Source organism: Sparus aurata, chromosome 24 (assembly GCF_900880675.1).
Source record: "Sparus aurata chromosome 24, fSpaAur1.1, whole genome shotgun sequence".
Classification (NCBI taxonomy): Eukaryota; Metazoa; Chordata; class Actinopteri; order Spariformes; family Sparidae; genus Sparus; species Sparus aurata.
Window position 1 is genome coordinate 19,873,257 of NC_044210.1, and position 14,524 is coordinate 19,887,780.

A 14,524-nucleotide genomic window follows, 5' to 3' on the forward strand; every position below is an offset into this window, starting at 1 on the left:
TTCATACAAAGAGTTAATTAATGTGAAGTACAAAACATTCACCATAAATGGTTGTTGTCAGTCTTACCTGAGCTGTGAGATATGAGGCAGACACTGTAGGAAACTCCTCACTTCACTCTCTTCATGTGAGCAGCCTGTCAGCTTCACTTGTTTCTTCTCTGATGTGAGTTTCAGCACTTCCAGGAGGATGGAGCTCTTTCTCTCTGAGAGGTTCATGAACCAGACTGCAGGAGCTGACTGGAAAACTGACTGTAATGATGGAAGGACTCTCAGGCCAGTTTTAGTCTCATAGTCCTTCATGTAGGAGAACAGATCCAGCAGGAAACCACACTGATATTCCTTTTCATCATCATCATCTATGTAATTGAAAGGGAATGTTTCATATCTGCACACTGATGATAACAGCTCCAGTATCTTCTCTCCTGTCTGCTGTTCTCTCTCTGCTGCTGCACACAACAGATTCCCAAAGAACTCGACTTTACCATCAAAACAGTGAGAGACACTGGAACAGAAATTGAACATTTAGTTATGACATGATGTCAACAACAGAAACACAGTCATGCATTACTGACAGGGCCGTAGCCACCATTGAGGACACCGAGGTCATGTCCTCTGTATTTTTTTCCTTAAGTTTCGTTTCATTAAAAAACGAAAGTAAACATGGTTTCGACGTGACTGCGGGTCTGTTTTTAAAATAGCAATTGAATGAATCGGAGCAAAGATGCAAAGTAGTGGTAAGAGGCTGCATCAATCCAAGTTATCATTTACATGAATTAAAGCTCTCCATTGCTACGACGAATTTCTGTCATCAAACTTCACAGTGACGACTTATGAGATCAATGTAGCTCAGAGGAGAACAAGTGTTGGCTGATTTCTATTGACAGATTGTCACACTCTACAGCCAATGGTATCGTTAACAGCGTGTGCTGTTGACAGTGAAATGACAGTGTAGGGACCCACACAGGGCGGGATCAAAACACAGAGTGGTGCTAAAGTTTAGCTGCTTAGCTAGCAAGGACTCGTCACGCTGCTACGTTATCAATTAGTTTTTGAGTTTAGTCAAAACATGAGAACTGGTCTGACACAGAGAGTCTCCTGTTGTGTGCTACATGTGTGAAATAACAACTATAGTCTGGACTTTGTCTGCAGTGCATCTCTGTAAACGGCTTCATTCAGCGTCTCTCCCTCCTCTCTGGCACCGTGAGTTACCATGATTACAGGAACGCCCTGAAACTTTATGATGATCAATAAGAAGTTTTTGGTTAGCTTGACTGTATAAAATCATGAATGACTGGGAGCATTTAGCCTGCACTTGGTGTTTAAACTCCTCCACCTCCACATTTACTTTGTGGAGGTTCTTTTCTTCCAATCTGAACTCTTCTAATAAATCAAGAACTTCACAGGCCCTTTCACCTTTAACACAAACTTCAGTAAATACATATTTTACTAGCTGTTCTACTAGTTTGTGGTTGATTACGAGCTAGATATTTAAAGGGAAAAAAACTCTTCTGCAGTTACTAAAAATTATCTTTTTATGTACATTATCTGTCAGTCTCACCTGAGCTGTGAGATATAAGGCAGACACTGGAGGAAACTCCTCACTTCACTCTCTTCATGTGAGCAGCCTGTCAGCTTCACTTGTTTCTTCTCTGATGTGAGTTTCAGCACTTCCAGGAGGATGGAGCTCTTTCTCTCTAAGAGGTTCATGAACCAGACTGCAGGAGCTGACTGGAAAACTGACTGTAATGATGGAAGGATTCTCAGGCCAGTTTCAGTCTCACAGTCCTTCAGGTGGGAGTACAGATCCAGCAGGAAACCACACTGAGATTCCCAATTAATGTATATGTCATTTAAAGGGAATGTTTTATATGTGCACACTGATGATAACAGCTCCAGTATCTTCTCTCCTGTCTGCTGTTCTCTCTCTGCTGCTGCACAGAACAGATTCCCAAAGAACTCGACCTCACCTTCAAACTGCAGAGAGACACTGGAACAAGAATTGAACATTTAGTTATGACATGATGTCAACAACAGAAACAGTCATGCATTACTGATGTGGAGATCATATCTGATAAAAGCCTTAAAATAATGAACACAACACAGTAAAGTAGAATAATACGGTCCGAGTGTTGCACCTGTATCTGTTTGTTCTTGTGTTTGTTTTCTCTCCAGGTGACCCCTCTCCCCCTTCTTGCCTTTGAGTGGAGGATCACACCTGAGCTCCCTCACCATTAGGCCATGCTGATGTATAACTCTGTGTAAACTAACTATGGGACCAGAAGGCCACATGGCTGTAATGTGCCAAGTGATCCAGGATATTGAGCAGTGAGGTGATTTCTTCTGTCAATTAGTGATCTAACATTTAGGGCTCTATCTTGCACTCAGCGCAATTGACTTTGTACACTGGCGCTTGTGTAATTCCTAGTTTGCACTCGGCGCACATTGGAATTTCCCCTCCACAGACGCGCGTCGGGCGCAAGAGTCATTAGGGACTGACTTTGCGCTCCCGGGGCGGCTCAGCGAAAAGAGGAGGCGTGTTCTGGCGCAAACGTTCACTGGTGCTATTTTGCAGTTTCAGAAAACACTTGAGCCACAGACCAGGAAAAACCTGGTCTAAAGTCAGTGGCGCTTATTCAGATGCAGTATTTTAAGGGCGCATGCTTGGCCATAATGTAGCGTGTGCTCAACGTGCATACACTTTGCTTCTCTCATCTACATGGAAGCAGTTCCCGTTTTTGCAAACCATACAAAAAAAGTTGAAAAGATTTAAACAGAAGAACTAATCCTTTTCCCTCTGATATGCGACGCGCCCGCCGTAGCTGTGAGGGTCCGGGAGTGGCAATGCGCGATGTGCTCCTAGTGGAGCGGGTGGACGAAGATGGAGTTGGGGGAGGAGGAGGAAGGGGCACAACAGGAGCAGGTGGTGCGTTTGGAGACTTGAGGCGATGCGCCTGAGAGTCCGCAGCAACATCGCCACCCGGTCAAGACGGGCATTAATACCTTGCCGCATCCCGGACAGTGCGGTCCGGTCTGACAATGCTGCCACGGCGTGTAGTGGGTCTGGATCCTCTGCACCTTGGTGTTTGCACTGCTCCCTCATCAGCTGGCCGTTGCGCACGGCTCGGCCCGTGCGCACTGCTCCCGTGGCCCGGTGCGATGTCCTGGGGATGCCAGCCGTAGAAATAATTGTGGCAATTTCCTCCCACGCCCGTTTAACCAAAGCTAATTTGGATGGATTTCTCCCATCCCCATACAATGCCACTTCTCGGTCTTTTACGGCCCGGACGAGAACGTCGGTCTCCTCGGCTGTGAACCGCTCCTGGCGTGCGCCTGGCAAATTCGCCATTATAATAGCAATGCGCCATGGAACAAGCGCGCCTGCTCTTAAAGGGAATGTGAGATGACGCTCTGATTGGTTTATTGCACGTTACGCCCAAACCACACCTATGACTAATGTAGCTACTTCAGACCAACCCATTTTAGATTTGCGTTGGGCGCAAGAGTCATTTATCCCGCCGGCATAATAGCAACAGCGCCTGAGATCCACCCACAAAGCTACTTGTGCTTTGCGTTTGATACTTGCGTTTCAGATCGTTAAGATGGAGCCCTTAGTGGTGAAGCTGCTCTCAGCTTTAAAACATTTATAACATTGGTTGTGTTTTCTTCTGTTGTAGGATGACCGCCATCTTTCTTTTAAAAAAAGTGGCATGTTGTTGACCCAACTACTTTTGTTTTAATTTGAAAATACATCTTTTGTGTTTAAACTCACACATCATGTGTTTCTTTCTTCTTTCACTCTGGGTTGTATTAACGATGTTACTCCCCTCATCCTCTGGCCTTAAAGGGATGTAACATTGATCAACTCAAGAACAGTACATCACCTACAAAACTTCACACAGTAAGAAAACAGAGATTTTTTAAATGTGTTTTCATTCTGATGTGTGAAAGAAAGTGTATCAGTATAGGCTGAACATATTTACATGTGTTGTTCCACAACATAAAATACATCATTTAGTTTCCCACAGTTTAATTATAAAGCTCTAACGTCTGTTAAAAACAGTTCGCGGTTGCAAACAAGTGTCTGAATGAGACTACAGAGGTTGTCGGGACATTAACCTGTTCACACCCACCCATTTTCAGTAATTTTGCCTATTTAGCATATCCAAATGGAAAAGCTGATAACACAAGAACTACAAGTCCGAGATGAATGTATGATACGCCATTTGAAAGCTGACAACCTCTCGTTTCTGTGAATGTGTTTATTTAGCATGTACCATACACACAACCAAAATGACATCAGTTCAAGCATGGCTCTAAAAAATTTTTTTTGTCTTCGAAAATAATAGGTCATATTTGAATAACAATAACTAGGATGTGCTTTATGTAAGGCATATGGCAATATTGCACATACCTTCCTCATCTTGTCAACTACACCTGGGTGAAATTTTAGACTTCTAGGCCTACCCTTATGGGAGTTATGGAGGTTTTAGTTTGTGGTGTCACCGGTGTCCACGAACCTCTCCAAAACGTCTCCAAATGGCCAAATTGTGCCAAATGCTTTTACTCCCTTCTGTGACACTGGAAACATTACTGAAGCATTTTGGTGACTATAAAACCTTTCTCCATGATTCAAAACATAATTTATTCACACATCCATTTGATGGGTGGTTGGAGGGGTTTCCACACGCTTCTAGGTGGCCATATTGAGATATTGTCCCTACAGAATAGTTACCATTATACAAAAATGACAGACTATACTGAACTGAATTTCAAACAAGGATTGTATTATCTATCAATACAATATTACTGTATGTATAACTGTGCCAATATCAACAAAATATGAACAATGAATGATCTATATACACAAAACAGGGCAGTGAAAGATGCAGCGGGGGAGGTAGCGCTGGTGGATGCAGAGGAGGATCGTTGCCTCTTCTGCCGACCACCTTCAGCAGGAGATGGGGTTTGGCGTCCGAGTGTCCTACTTTGAGGCTCCCAATCCACGTCACTGTCAGACTGTGACCTACAAAACACAATGCAATGCACAGATGTTACCAAATATAATGAAAAAATATATAAATGCATTTCAATGGGGTGTTATTTACATAGGAAACAAATAAACACGGATATGATATTTTATTACACAAAAACATCAGGGAAATAACTGTACATAAACAGAATAATTGAATTGGGGGCTTATTCCCAGTGTCTGGTCAGTGAAAAAGATCTAGTTCAATTTGTTTACAAGCTTGATAAAAAAAACAACTAAATAATAGGGAATTAGAGGCTCAAAATGAATTACATTATAGAATAGGTTTACAAGGATTACATAACTTTAGTTGAGTAGTTGAGTAGCTAGCTAGGCTTAGCAAGGCTAATTAGGCCCTGGGGCGCTAACCATTTAGCATCATTTATGACATGCTAATGTATACTGTACTGTTCACTGTAATCATAAAAAAAAACCCCACCCACTAACTTTCATTCAAATTTCATTCATGGCTAAATAAATAAATAAAACATGATCAAAGATAACGTTACTCACCGATCAAAGAAGTCGTCAAGTCCCTGAGCGAACATCTCCTCTCTCTCAGAGTCATACTCACTGTCTTGACTCTCATCAGATGATGCTATAGTCCATTCCTGGTCATCTTCTCGGATAAATTTGGATTTCTTCCTGGCTTTCGCCATTGTAAACTATGAAAATGCCTACGAGGAAATGTAAATGTTTGCTGCGTCTCTTCACCATGAGTCTGCTGCGTAAAGTCCGCCCCCAAGTCGCCAGACGCACGGAAACCCCTCAGCTCATAAATACCTGACCTGGGCATGCCTGCCCTCATTAGAAAGGTAAAATAATTGGCTAGAAGCCTGAGTGATTGACAAGTCGATAGCCAATACGCTATTCCTATACTAAGGCAGCGAAAAACATTAAACAAAGTCTATTGGTCCTTCAAACAGGCAGCGCTCGATCTACTTCAGGGGCTCTGCTGGGGTGAAAACTGAACAGAAAAAGACGGGGACACTTTCATTTTGTAGCCAGCAAAGTGATGAAAACAAGCATACCCAACATTACCATACAGGAACTAGAAAACATTTCGGTGCGGCCGGTAAAGTATGGACTTTATTTGCCGGACAAAGTTGGCAGACGGTAAACAAATGGAGTTTACAGGACGATATTCACAAGCTGGAATAATTTTATGAAAAACCATTTTGATGCTTTTGATCAGTGGATTCTTACGGACAACTGGAATATAGATAATTGAGGAATGGACACATGTTACAGCTTTATGGCCGCTTCAAAGGTAGGGAGTCGCCGTGTGTTTCTTGTGTCTCACGTTTACCATGCTGGTGATTATCAATGATTTATGGTTTGGTGCTCATGATTTCTGCAAAATCAACTGGATGAATGAATTGCGGAGATTCTCCCCTTTCTAACGACGTATAGTATGTCCATATTGATGAAAGTTGAAGCGGGATACGTCACTGCTGCAGTGTAGATATATAGTCATTTATCTGAATCGCCCATCAGCGGGTGGGTGGGTGCGGAGAGGTTAAACATCCTCACAGTGAACACAGAGACTCTTTAACTCACTAGTGCGTCTGAAGATTATCTTGCTGAACAAAAAATATCAGTAACTGAGAGACAGCGAGATCCTCCCAGTGACATTGGCAGGTAGTGGCACCGCAGTGGCAGTCCGTGGCAGTCTGCGGCAACCTGTGGCCTGTCCGTGGCATTTCCTGACACCCGCTCGGTGTTCAGAAATGCCTCCCTTGACTCACTGCCAATAAGGCCGGGGCCACATTTCCTGGGAAAACCCATGTTTGTTGTCACGACAGTCACTTCCGCCATGGAGTCATGCTGAATACAAAATCAAAGTATAAGGGAAAAATCTGCTACTTGTTTACTTTTTTTAGTGTACAAAGTTTTGCATAATTTCTCTATGTTTTGTACTTGTTAATATTATCTAAATATATATTAATATCTGTTCCATAGCATAAATGTAAATGTTAAATAGTGCACATATTGTACTGTTCTTATATTTAATATTTCCCTATGTTTATATCATTCTTATCCTATCTTATCTTAATACTAATATTACTATATGAAATACAATTATGAAAATATCTTAACACATCAGTTGCTACGCAGTGCCAAAGCCTGCCACAAGGTGACAGGGTGTCTTTGCAACAGCTGGACTGATGGAATGTAACAATAGCATAAAGGGTACTGTTAACACAATCTATATTACTATTTTAATATGAAATACAATTATAAAAATATCTCAATATAACAGTTGCTACCCAGTTCCACAACATGCCACAGAATTAAACAGAATGACACAGAATTCCAGAGTCTGCCACAGAATGCCAGAGTCTGCCCCAGAATGCCACATAATGCCAGAGCCTGCCACAGAATGCCAGAGTCTGCCCCAGAATGCCACATAATGCCAGAGCCTGCCACAGAATGCCAGAGTCTGCCACAGAATGCCAGAGTCTGCCCCAGAATGCCAGAGTCTGCCACAGAATGCCAGAGCCTGCCACAGAATGCCAGAACCTGCCCCAGAATACCTGAGTCTGCCACAGAATGCCAGAGCCTACCCCAGAATGCCAGAGTCTGCCCCAGAATGCCAGAGTCTGCCACAGAATGCCAGAGTCTGCCACAGAATGCCAGAACCTGCCCTAGAATGCCTGAGTCTGCCACAGAATGCCAGAGCCTGCCCCAGAATGCCAGAGCCTGCCACAGAATGCCATAGTCTGCCACAGAATGGCACAGAATGCCAGAGTCTGCCCCAGAATGCCAGAGCCTGCCCCAGAATGCCTGAGTCTGCCACAGAATGCCAGAGCCTGCCTCAGAATGCCAGAGCCTGCCACAGAATGCCAGAGCCTGCCACAGAATGCCAGAGCCTGCCCCGGAATGCCAGAACATGCCCTGGAATGCCACAGAATGCCAGAGCCTGCCCCAGAATGCCAGAGTCCGCCCCAGAATGCCAGAGCCTGCCCCAGAATGCCTGAGTCCGCCCCAGAATGCCAGAGTCTGCCACAGAATGGCAGAGCCTGCCACAGCCTGCCACAGAATGCCAGAGCCTGACAGCCTGCCACAGAATGCCCCAGAATGCAACAGAATGCCAGAGCCTCCCAGAGTCTGCCACAGAATACCCAAAACTGCCCCAGAATGCCACATAATGCCAGAGCCTGCCACAGAATGCCAGAGTCTGCCACAGAATGCCAGAGTCTGCCCCAAAATGCCAGAGTCTGCCACAGAATGCCAGAGCCTGCCACAGAATGCCAGAACCTGCCCCAGAATGCCCGAGTCTGCCACAGAATGCCAGAGCCTACCCCAGAATGCCAGAGCCTGCCCGATAATGCCAGAGTCTGCCACAGAATACCCGAACCTGCCACAGAATGCCAGAGCCTGCCCCAGAATGCCAGAGCCTGCCACAGAATGCTAAAGTCTGCCACAGAATGCCAGAGCCTGCCACAGAATGCCAGAGTCTCCCACAGAATGGCACAGAATGCCAGAGTCTGCCCCAGAATGCCAGAGCCTGCCCCGGAATGCCAGAGTCTGCCAGCTCTCTTACTTTTCCACCGCTCTTCATCTTTTTTTCACCTGTTCACCATTTTAACCTCTTCCAGCCCGCTTACTCTACAGCTTTTCACCTTTTCAGCTTTTTTCTTTTTAACCTCTTTCAGCACTCTCACTCTACAGCTTCTTAGCCTTTTCAAATATTCACCTTTCTGCCTTTTCAGCTCTTTCGAACATTCAACTTCATGTTCAGCAATTAAAATGTTCAACTTTTTCAACTCCTTCGGCCTTCAACTTTGCAGCCTTTTTAGCTTTTCAACCCTTTTCTACAATTTGCTTACCAGCCCCACTTGGGAGTTGATGACGCTGTCATCTACCTGCTGCAACGAGCCCATTCGCACCTGGATGGTGGAGGAGGTACTGTGAGAATCACATTCTCTGATTTCTCTAGTGCTTTTAACACCATTCAGCCACTGCTACTGGGGGAGAAGCTGCGGGTGATGGGTGTAGACGACACAATGATCTCCTGGATTACTGACTACCTGACAGGCAGGCCACAGTTTGTCCGTATGGGCAGTGTTCTGTCTGATGCGGTGGTTAGTGATACAGGAGCTCCACAGGGGACTGTGCTGTCTCCTTTCCTGTTCACCTTATACACCACTGACTTTCAGTACAACACCGGGTCGTGTCACCCGCAAAAGTTTTCTGACGACTCGGCTGTTGTTGGGTGTATAAGTGAGGGACAGGAGGAGGAGTACAGGGCACTGGTAGACAACTTTGTGGAGTGGACTGGACAGAATCACCTGCGGCTGAACATCAGCAAGACCAGAGAGATGGTGATAGATTTCAGGAAGAAGAGGAAGACGGCTTTCCAACCTCTGTGCATTCTGGGAAAGGATGTGGAGGCGGTGGAGGATTACAAGTACCTTGGTGTTACCATCAACCACAGACTGGACTGGAGATCTAACACTGAAGCTGTTTCGGGAAGGGGATGAGCAGACTTTACTTCCTGAGGAAGCTGAGATCCTTCAACGTGTGCAGCAAGATGTTGGAGATCTTTCATCAGTCTGTGGTGGCCAGTGTACTTTTCTTTGCTGTGGTTTGTTGGGGAAGCAGCATTGGAGCCAGCGACACCAACAGAATCAACAAACTGATCAGGAAGGCTGGCTCTGTGATTGGCTGCAAACAGGACACTCTGGAGGCTGTGGTGGAGAGGAGGACACTGAAAAAACTGTTATCCATCATGGATAATCTTCTCCACCCTCTCCAAATCACACTGGTCAGACAGCGGAGCACCTTCTCCGGAAGGCTGCTTCAGCTTCGCTGTCGAAGCAACAGATACAGGAAATCTTTCCTGCCACAATCCATCACTTTATACAACAACTCTCTCACCTCTGCCTGACAGAGAACTCTGGTCTCTCTACTGTTTTGTTGTATATATTATTATTGTTATAGTATATTTTGCATATTTTGTTTTGTTGTATATATTGTTATTGTTTATTGTTTATAGCACACTGTGCACTGTATATATACACTATGTATATATTGGATTCTATTTATGTGTTTTAAGTGTTTTATTTGCTGACCCACTACTGCTGTAACAAAATAATTTCCCAGTCTGGGATCATTAAAGTAATTCTATTCTATTCTATTCTATTCTTTCAGCTTTTTCAGCCTTTTCATTCATTTAGCTTCATGTTCAGCTACAGAAACTGTACAGCTATCAATATCCTCAACTTTTTAAGCTCTTTCAGCCTTTAACTTTTCAGCTTTTTCAGCTTTTCAAATTTTCCACCCTTTCAGCTTTTTCAGCCTTTTCAACTTTTCAGCCCTTTAAGCTTTTCTGTCATTTCAGCTTTCAGCTTTTTGGCAGAACATTCAGCAGATTTCACTTTAGTCTTTAGCATTCATACTGTATTTTCGCAGGAATTGCAATTTGTCTAGTTTACATTCACATTTACGCTATGGAACAAATATTAATATATATTTAGATAATACTAACTAGTACAATACATAGAGAAATTATGCAAAACTTTGTACACTAAAATAAGTAACCAAGTAGCAGATTTTTCGCTTATACTTTTATTTTGTATTCATCATGACTCCATGGCGGAAGTGACTGTTGTAACAACAAACATGGGTTTTCCCAGGAAAGTGGCCCTGCCCTTATTGGCAGCGAGTCAGGGGAGGTGTTCTGAACACCGACGCTTTCAGGAAATGCCACGGACAGGCCACAGGTTGCCGCAGACTGCCACAGACTGCCACTGCGGTGCCACTACCTGCCAATGTCACTGGGAGGATCTCTGCGCTGCTGCTGGAACATGCGTTTGTCACACAACTTATTATCAACATTATTCTAAAATATAATGCAAAAATCCCCACAAGCTTATTGTGAAGGTAACCAGTGTGATGCTAACTTCATGGTTAGACAAAATTAAAATACATCCTCCCTAAATCACTCTGTGTTTACGTGGGCAATCATTTGAAATCCTTACATGGAATCTTAAAATATGAACTCATAACCAACAATTGCATCTTTATGACAACAGTGTTTCATTTGTAAAAGCAAATTATTAACTACTTTCAAATCAGAGGCTGTTGTGAGCTTTCCACCTCATCTGAGGTAAGACACATGGTGTTTTTAAATATTGATAATTAGTCTGACTTACCTGAGCAGTGAGATATAAGGCAGACACTGTAGGAAACTCCTCACTTCATTCTCTTCATGCGAGCAGCCTGTCAGCTTCACTTGTTTCTGCTTTGATTGGAGTTTCAGCACTTCCAGGAGGATGGAGCTCTTTCTCTCTGAGAGGTTTATGGACCAGACTGCAGGAGCTGACTGGAAAACTGACTGTAATGATGGAAGGACTCTCAGGCCTGTTTCAGGGTCATAAGAGTACAGATCCAACAGAAAATCCCACCATTTCTCTTTAAGAGGGAATGTTTCATATGTGCACACTGATGATAACAGCTCCAGTATCTTCTCTCCTGTCTGCTGTTCTCTCTCTGCTGCTGCACACAACAGATTCCCAAAAAACCTGATTTCGTCTGATGGTTCTGGTAACTGAGGCACAAAACTGAAATTATGAAGATAAAAGAAACATGTAATCTATCAATTTATGATATTTCTGTGATATTAAATTATAGACTGAAATGTGTTATAATTTTATCTGCATGCAGACAAATTCAGTAGATTAAGTATTAGATGACAACAGAAGTAATAAAAAAAACAAGACCATTTACCTGAGCTGTGAGATATAAGGCAGACACTGTAGGAAACTCCTCACTTCACTCTCTTCATGTGAGCAGCCTGTCAGCTTCACTTGTTTCTTCTCTGATGTGAGTTTCAGCACTTCCAGGAGGATGGAGCTCTTTCTCTCTGAGAGGTTTATGGACCAGACTGCAGGAGCTGACTGGAAAACTGACTGTAATGATGGAAGGACTCTCAGACCTGTTTTAGTCTCTTTGTCCTTCAGGTGGGAGAACATATCCAGCAGTGAACCACACTGATCATCTTTATCATCTATGATATCAAAAGGGAACTTTTCATATGTGCACACTGATGATAACAGCTCCAGTATCTTCTCTCCTGTCTGCTGTTCTCTCTCTGCTGCTGCACACAACAGATTCCCAAAGAACTCGACTTCACTTTTAGACCAACGAGAGACACTGGAACAAGAATGTAACATTTAGTTATGACATGATGTCAACAACAGAAACACAGTCATGCATTACTGATGTGGAGTTTATCTGCTAAAAGTCTCCAGATACCTGCTGATGAGAATAATACAGTAAAGTAGATCTGCTCTATGTAACTGAGGAATAAATACATTGTGGTGTGTTGAGAGAAACAGAGCATCATACATGAACTCTGTACAGTCACAGTTGTGGACAAACCAGCTGAATGAATACATATTTTATTTTGGTGTCTGGTCATTTACACGACTCGTCCCTCATGACAAACTAACTTACAACAAATCAAACTTTCCAGCATGTTGACCCAACATCATGTAGTAGCACAAGACATCAACTATGGCGTCATTTCAGTGCCAATATCAGCGCGCATAAAGACCACTCTCTGAGCACTCGTGACCACTGTCTGCCGGCTCGCGGTCACTTTCTGTGCGCCCGCGACCACTGTCTGCACGCTCGCGGTCACTCTCTACGCGCTCGCGGTCTCTGTGTACACGCTTGCTGTCTTCCTCTTTGCCTCCTGCTCACTCGACTCTGCTGAATTTTGGTACTCTGGGGGCGGGCATTGAATAGACGGCCCCCGCAACCCCCTCTCCATTCCTATGGAGCAGATGGTCGGAGCGACACTTGTTAAAGGTAAAAATGTTTAAAGAATGACATTTTCATATCAGTAGTGCATCGGAATTAAATTGACATGAGTAAAAAAGTATGTAGTGGATTGTCCCCGTCTAGATCAGAAGATTTAGAGAATATGAACAGGCTAACTAGCACAATGGATAACAATAGCAACACATGCAACAGGCTGATAAATGTAAATTCTGTTCTCTAAATATAACTTAATCCAATGCTGTCAATTTATACTAGTAGCGAGGTTAATGTGTAGGGAGTGTGATTGTAGTTAAACATCAATTTAATATCATTGACGCTGCAGAATGAAGGGTGAAGCTTATAATATGAGGACATTGATTCTGGAATGCAAGCTCATAATGTCGTCAGTTTATGTTTTCATATATATAAATATATAAGCTAGAAAGACAGCTATTTTATGAAATATTGCAGCCCATACACAATAGCCTACTATATAAGGGCTGTCAGTTTTCATTTGATATTTGAATAAAGGTGCAGTGATGCCACTTCACAACTTTATTTTGCATGATGCAGGCCAGGAGTGCTGAGTAGACAGTGGTGAGATTGGAAAGACGTAAAGAATTTGATGTTTTTCAAGCAGTCATACTAAACAAATGTACCTAACAGGTGATATCATCTTGCGTATATTTGGGAACCTACAGTAGGAGCACTAAATCATACTAAATGGGTATTACCTTGCAATATTATTAAAGGAATCATATTAAATATAACTATTGCTATTTGTCATATCATTTGATACACCTGTGCAACATCATGCAGTGCAGTACAAAAGCTGTGCCATAAATTCTGCTTTTATAAATCTTATACATGTTCAGTTTTTGTTGACTTTATCAGAAGGTGTTCAATCTACTTTATGTTATTTGTTGAGGTCATAGTGGGTGGTGGTGCTGTGCTGGACTGCATTATCTCAACAATTGTTGCTTATAATTTGCCTTCAAGTATTTTAATGGAGAGGGCAAAATATCAGGAACAGTGATGAATATAATGCACCCCAGCACAGCAGACACTTTATGACAATGGTCAGCTAAAACTCGAAATATGTAAGTTTATAAATGTAAGAATGTATGGCAGAGCAGTTGAGCTGGATTGTCTTAGATTGCACATGGGCGCCTTATGACATGGATGATGAGTCTATATTAGTACAATATGTATATTAGTAACTGTAATGAATATATAGTTAATTAATAATTTTAAGTAATTTAAGTAAGAATTGATGCTGCATGCTGCACATCAGGAGAACTGAAGAGTAAGGGCCAAAGATCTTATAGCTCCGGAGGATGTTACATGTCTCTTGTTAATGATGGTAGCCGGGATCTGGTAGTTGCTGGAACAGTGATGTTTGCTGGATACAGGTAGGTGGAGGGGCAGTGATGCTGGCTTTGTCCTGAAACACGTTCAGCTCTTCTGGGGTTGCTTGATGTTGAACCTAGGCCACTGTCTTTTTCACCTTGTTGGTTTGGCTCTTGCTTCCAAGATGACCATCTTTTAAGTGTTGTTTTTTCCTGTCATTTTGGTTTTTTTTTTTTTAATTCAATCCGCAACCTCAACCTAATAAATCTCCTGATGATCATTTCTTTTCCGCCACAGGATGATGGAAGCCTACTGGAGAGTTCAAGAGCTTCACCCTCTGCGTTTGGAAGCTCTATGAGGGAGGAACCAGTC

The 14,524-nt window shown here is 43.0% G+C and overlaps 1 long non-coding RNA gene across 2 annotated transcripts; it reads right to left on the reverse strand.

Moving 5' to 3' along the window:
• Positions 1 to 3,778: 3,778 nt before the first annotated feature.
• LOC115576988 (uncharacterized) lies at positions 3,779 to 11,818 on the reverse strand. Of its 2 annotated transcripts, none has more exons than XR_003982987.1 (3): positions 11,765 to 11,818; positions 11,191 to 11,598; positions 3,779 to 3,837 (listed from the first exon to the last, which is right to left on the reverse strand). It is a non-coding gene; the product is annotated as an uncharacterized LOC115576988 (long non-coding RNA). The 2 variants fall into 2 exon arrangements; XR_003982988.1 differs by lacking the exon at positions 3,779 to 3,837 and adding an exon at positions 10,694 to 10,832.
• Positions 11,819 to 14,524: the final 2,706 nt, after the last annotated feature.